The following is a 6,000-nucleotide window of genomic DNA, read 5'->3' as shown; positions in this document are numbered from 1 at the left end:
TGGTATATGTCTTTGTATATGTTTATGCTATTATTTCTATATTGTTTTGATGTATTTTGTACTAAGTAGATACTGAGTTATTGTAGGGGTTACTACTAACAACTGTATGTTCATGTAATATATATATATATATGTGTAACATTGATTCAAGTTCCTATATGTTTAAATATCTGATAATATTGCTGTGTATTTTGTCTTACCTTGTTTTCTTAATTAAACTGTTTGAATGACTAGCTATTATTTGTGCATGAACCTTCTTTAATTGAATATCTATATGCATTGATAGGAATATAATTTCCATATTTATGCAGATAATTAGAGATAAAAATATACCTAATCAACAATAATAATGTATTAACTTCAGAAGAACCCTTCCAATTTCTTAAAAGATTATGTCTAGATTATGGGAGATTTGAAAACAGTTATATTGTCAGCTTCCACTTCCCCTTGAATGAAATGCATGAAAACAGAGAGAGACCACTGGCACATTTCTCCTGTCAGCTACATCATGTGATTAAGGGATCACCAGATTGTGTTGGAGCAGTGGCAGCATGTGCATTGTTGCTGGAAAAAGAAGCAGATGTGGTCTTGAATCAAACACTTACTTTATATGTAATATATTACACATGATAAAAAAGAGAAGCATTTGTCAGCAGTTAGGTTGACTAAATATGGGGTTGTTTATTTAACAATTTACCAATCAGAAGGTGTAATATATTAAATTATGCTACGCCCTTTCCAAGTAAATTACTGTAAAGGTATAAAAAACGAGACACATGGATTAGCAAATGTATCACCTAACCATATAACTGACTAATTCTGATTTTAAGATGTTTATAGATTGCTCCCAATACTATACTGGCGATGGGTAGCCATGTACTGGGTATGCAGTGATAACTGATGATGTATTAAACCAACAGAGTTTACTTTCAACATATCAGTTCAGGAAGCTGAATTGCAAGCCATTATTGAAGCATGTACTCTGGCCAAGGTAGGTGAGGTATTGTCTGAACATATAACCACTATGCATTTGGCATAAGCATAAGACTATGGTCCCTATGGAAGGACAGGTATTACATGACAACCACAGTTAAGCCAATTGAGAATGCCAAAATAGTGGGAGAGCTTCTTGCAGCCCTAAAACTTCCTGAGGTAACAATTGTAACAGTGAAATAAAAAGGTAAATAATTTAAAGCCTGTGAACCTAGTCCTAAGTCTAGTTAAATTACAAAAACATGTCTCATAGAAGGAAAATTAATAAAATTGATGGACCTAGGGGTCGAAGAAATAGGATGATAATATCAGCTGGCATAGTCAGATCCATTGCTTATACCCTATGATGGCTCATTTTTCCCATGCGATCACTTACTTAGGTAAGAATGCAAAGTCTGCCACAGTAAGGAAGAACTGGATAGCTTCTGGATTCACTCCCTTTGCTGCAAGATGCACTCTTTCCTGCCTTACCTGTTATGTTATAATCCTGCCCACGAAGTCAAGACATCTAGTAGACATTTACCTAGACCAGAGTACCCCCCTTCAAAGACTTCAAATAGATGTGAAAATAGGATATGTACTTGTATGTGCAGACATATTTTCAGGATGGCCTTGAGCCTAGTCGGTAACTGAAGCTACTGCTAAAAAAAGTATTAAGGAAATCGCTGATTGCAGCTATCAACTGCAGTTGCAGTTATGCAGTTATTTAGTAGAGTTGGGGGTCCAAGGTGATAAAGTCAGACCAAGAATCCAACTTCAATGAGAAAGCCCTATCACAAATGTTGAGTTTATTAAATGTTACTCAAGTTTTCCACACACCATATCATCCTCAAGGTAGTGTAAAGTGGAGAGACTTAATGGTATTATTAAAAAATGGCTGGTTAAAATAGCTGCTGACGTTGGGAAACCTTGGTTTGAATGCCTGCCTATTGTACTGTATTCAATATGAACAAAACCTAATAGGCAGGACTGTACTTTTCCCAACAGCTACAAAACACTTTATTCAAATAAGACAGATTATGTGGCCTATTTGCAGAAATGCCTAAACAAGGTGCATAAATATGTGCAATTATTGGATCCAAAAGTTCAAACCAGGAGAATAAGTGGTGAACTTGGAACCCAGGTTGGATGGTCCTCATTAAGTTTGACCCCACCATTTGACAAACAACAGCATATATGCCTGGATACAAGTTTCTCACTGCAAGAAAGTGATTGTGGAGGATCAAGCATGAAACATGTATACATGTATATGTGTTGATTACTTGTGGTGTGGGGCTGGGATAATATGGGTCCATGGGTAATATTTAGACTATATGTGGTAAAAACATATGGTCCAGATAACCAAACAGTACACCAATGATTCATGCAATATATGTGCCTTGATCCCACATGCAGTAGGGAAGGACCCTCAGTCTGTGTAAAAAGGGGAAATCATTAGAGAGAAGGAGTTTGAAATTGAAAATGAGTATGTTGAATGCGCAGATAAAAACAAATTATTTAGAATGTGATGATTCCCTATGAGATACTTTGTGGAGGGTACACCGTGGGATAGAGGAATAATTGTGGGGGAAAAATGTAAGTATGTAAAATGTGACAGTGAAAAGGTGTATTAAGACATGAATTGTATACTGTAAGTAAATGACATGGCTGGAAGAGCAGATTCCACTAGGGACTCGATATGCTAAAAAATGTTTCTACAAAGTTTGTTTCATTGGAAGTAATCATGATGGGAACAAATACCATTTGTAAAAAGATAATTAGTGGAGAGCCCTTAAGAGGAGGTACTGCAGCCTAATGAACATAACCTGGCAGTGTGGGATAAGAATAAAGATCATTGGGACGTGTCATTGTTATCTTGGTTAAATCATGCTAACTGGTTAACTGGAATTTTCTGGGCCTTGCTCAAACCAATCCTTACCATTTTGGGACTCCAATTATGTACATAAGAACAAAGTATCCACCCAGTTCTCTGCCCTGGGTAGGGCGTCCGCAACAGGCGCCATGCCAAAAGTTGGTGTTTCTTTGGTCAGAAGAATAACCAGAAGGGGGGGAATGAGAAGGAAAATGACTTTGTCAAAGACCCCATCTTGTTTGAAGCCTACATTTTAAAATATATCAGTAAATCTGACTGCATCCTGAACATCCTGTACAACTGGTTGAGTTCCTTTTATTTGTCTTTTTATGTGTTAAAAAGAACAAAAGTGAATGGTCACCTGGGAAGGGGGGGGGGGATTGCCAGGATATCAGGGCCATTTATTGTTTAGGGCCATCAATCACTCAGGATTCCTGAAGGGTCTCTTATCACTACAACCTTTAATTACTTTTCTGTACCACTCTACTTTGTAAATAAAAAACATCACATTTTTTAAATAAATTAGAACAGCAACCTATACATCAACTGGTGTCTGTGTCTGTTCCATTACAAGCCTGATGGCTGATGTTTCTTTAGGAAATAGATACATTATTCTTTGACAGTATTTTTTAAAAACAAGGCAGTCCAAATGGCCCTAAATAATCATTAACTACTAAGCAGCTAGGATCAGGGGATATTTCCAATTCTGGAAACCATCAGAAGTCCAGGAGGTTTATCCAAGCTTTTATGCACTTTTTGCAATCAATAAAATGTAGGAAATTTAAGATTTCTGATATTCAAGTATTTAAATGTATTTCCATCAATTAACCTTTTTTTTGCTTGTGTAAATTAAAGATGATACTCCTCATAGAGTTCTTTAATTTGTGCCTCAGAGATAACTGCATACCATATACAATTTCCTATGATGTCTAAGCACATTAATCTATATTCTTCACGATCTAAAACTACCACATTCCTGCCTTTGTCTAATAGTGTATATGAATATGTATAAATTTGATTTTGAAGTACTCCATTTGTAGAATATGGTGATTTGTTGGAAAGATTAAGTTTATCTCTATCATATCAGGATAAAATCATTAGGAGTGGCTTGAACATCAAAAGGAGCAATTGATAAAGCATTCTGAGGTATAAAATTATGGTTATTAGATTAAAGGATGAGTTAAGCACTTTGATAAAGTTTAGAATTTGGTTTTATCATTGTTCACATATAGAAATATACTGTATATGCACATACTGCGATTAAGGGAAAATGTAAGTATTGTTGAACAAATTTTAAAGATGGGTTTGTTCATTTCTGTCTATGTATGATGGTATCAAAGCACTGGTTCACTTTACCCCCCCTAGCCTTCTAATTCTCTCCGTATTTCCATGCAAAAAGCATAAAATTTTTTTGCATGGAAATTCATTTTACATTGTAGGCCTATAATTTTTAGGTATACCTGACCAAAATATGTCCAGTATTTAATAAATGTAATAATAAACTTTAAATCAAAAAACGCAAAAATCTATTAAAATTAAAAAATAGTTAAACATGTAATATAACTGTACAGTAGCTAGTATAATATATATATGGACTCAATACAGCTATTTTGTATTGAAACCAATACAAAATTATTTGAATTTCCCGCCAAGCCTCCCACCTAGACCAACGTCAACGGGAAACCTCAAGATCATCTTTGCAGTCACCGGCTGAAGATCGAAGAGGAAGGACGTGTCCCCAGGACCTGCAGGGACCAGCAGGACGCCAGGGGATGCTGACGCAACAAGGTAAGCGGTGTTTTTTAAAGATTAAAGCGACCCCGAGTGTGACTCAGGATTTACGGCTTTTAGCAAGTAAAATTCACCCCGAGTCACACTCGGGATTACTGGTAGGGGGGTTAATATTTGTACACCAGGTAGTGGTGAAAGATAAATTTAAATATAGATCATTATTTTTGATGTTTGGTTGTTGAATTAGGTCTGTTCATAGTGTACCTATGGCTTTGCTGTTGCCCCACAAATCTGTCTTATATACCACTCTGTAAATGTACTGCTTTGTTCACTCGCTCGCTCACATTAATTAAGGGTAATTATATATGTAAGTAGGACTAAATATTTGAATACAGCATATAGTACTTTAACTCTGTAATATATAGGTTTGATGGTGTTTTTTTGTAAAGTGTTGTTACATTAGGTCTGTTTATTCTTGATGAAGTGGACTTTGTTCCGTGAAACATTTAAATACTAAAGTAACATCATTAAGAAACCACTTCTGAAACACAATATATGAAACAACACCATAGACAAGAAAATCCCGAGGACAGGATTAGAAGACTTGCCCTGCTGCGCGAGAGAGCTACTACATCTAGAGCTTCAGAGACAGTTCAACAGAGTGAGACCGAGTACAGGAAATGAGAGAAAGAGCTACTATATCTAGAGCAGGGGTCGGCAAACTTTTATGGCCACTAGGCTATTTCAGGGATTTGCGAGAGCACACTAGGCCGGGCTCTGAGTCCTGCCCTAATGCCTTGCCCCGTACCAGGGAATGCCCCCTAAAGTGAAATACCTCTCCTCCGTATGCAATGCATTCACCTTCAGGGAGCATTCCCCATTTACTGCGGCGGTGGAAGTATCAGGTCTCCCAGGGTAAATAGGGGAGCCACAGCAATGAGGCGGCACTGGAGCTCCGGCAGCTCCAGCAGTTCCAAACGCCCCCTGGCAGATCCGGCTGGTAACCGGTTGCTGGACAGCATTAGGCCAGATCAGCCAGGGGGCGTTACGCTGGAACAAACTATCGACTAGGCGGTATCTGGCCTAAAGGCCGGAGTTTGCCAACTCCTGATCTAGAGCTTCAGAGACAGTACAACAACATAAGACCCCACTACAGGAAATGAGAAAAAGAGCTACTACATCTAGAGCGTCAGAGACAGTACAACAGCGTAAGACCCAAGTGCACGAAATGAGAGAAATAGCCAGACGATCACAGACTGCACAACATTTTAGCTTAGCATTGGAAGGATTCCACTATGATCAAGATAAAGAGTACTCGCAGCATGCAGGTGTTACTATCGGAAAAATGGAAATAGTTTGTAGTTACTGTCAAGCCAAGAAGTTTAAATCTGAGTCTCCTGGTATTTGCTGCAAAAAAGAGAAAG

Source organism: Pyxicephalus adspersus, chromosome 2, assembly GCF_032062135.1.
Source record: "Pyxicephalus adspersus chromosome 2, UCB_Pads_2.0, whole genome shotgun sequence".
NCBI lineage: Eukaryota > Metazoa > Chordata > Amphibia > Anura > Pyxicephalidae > Pyxicephalus > Pyxicephalus adspersus.
This window is presented reverse-complemented; position numbering follows the sequence as displayed.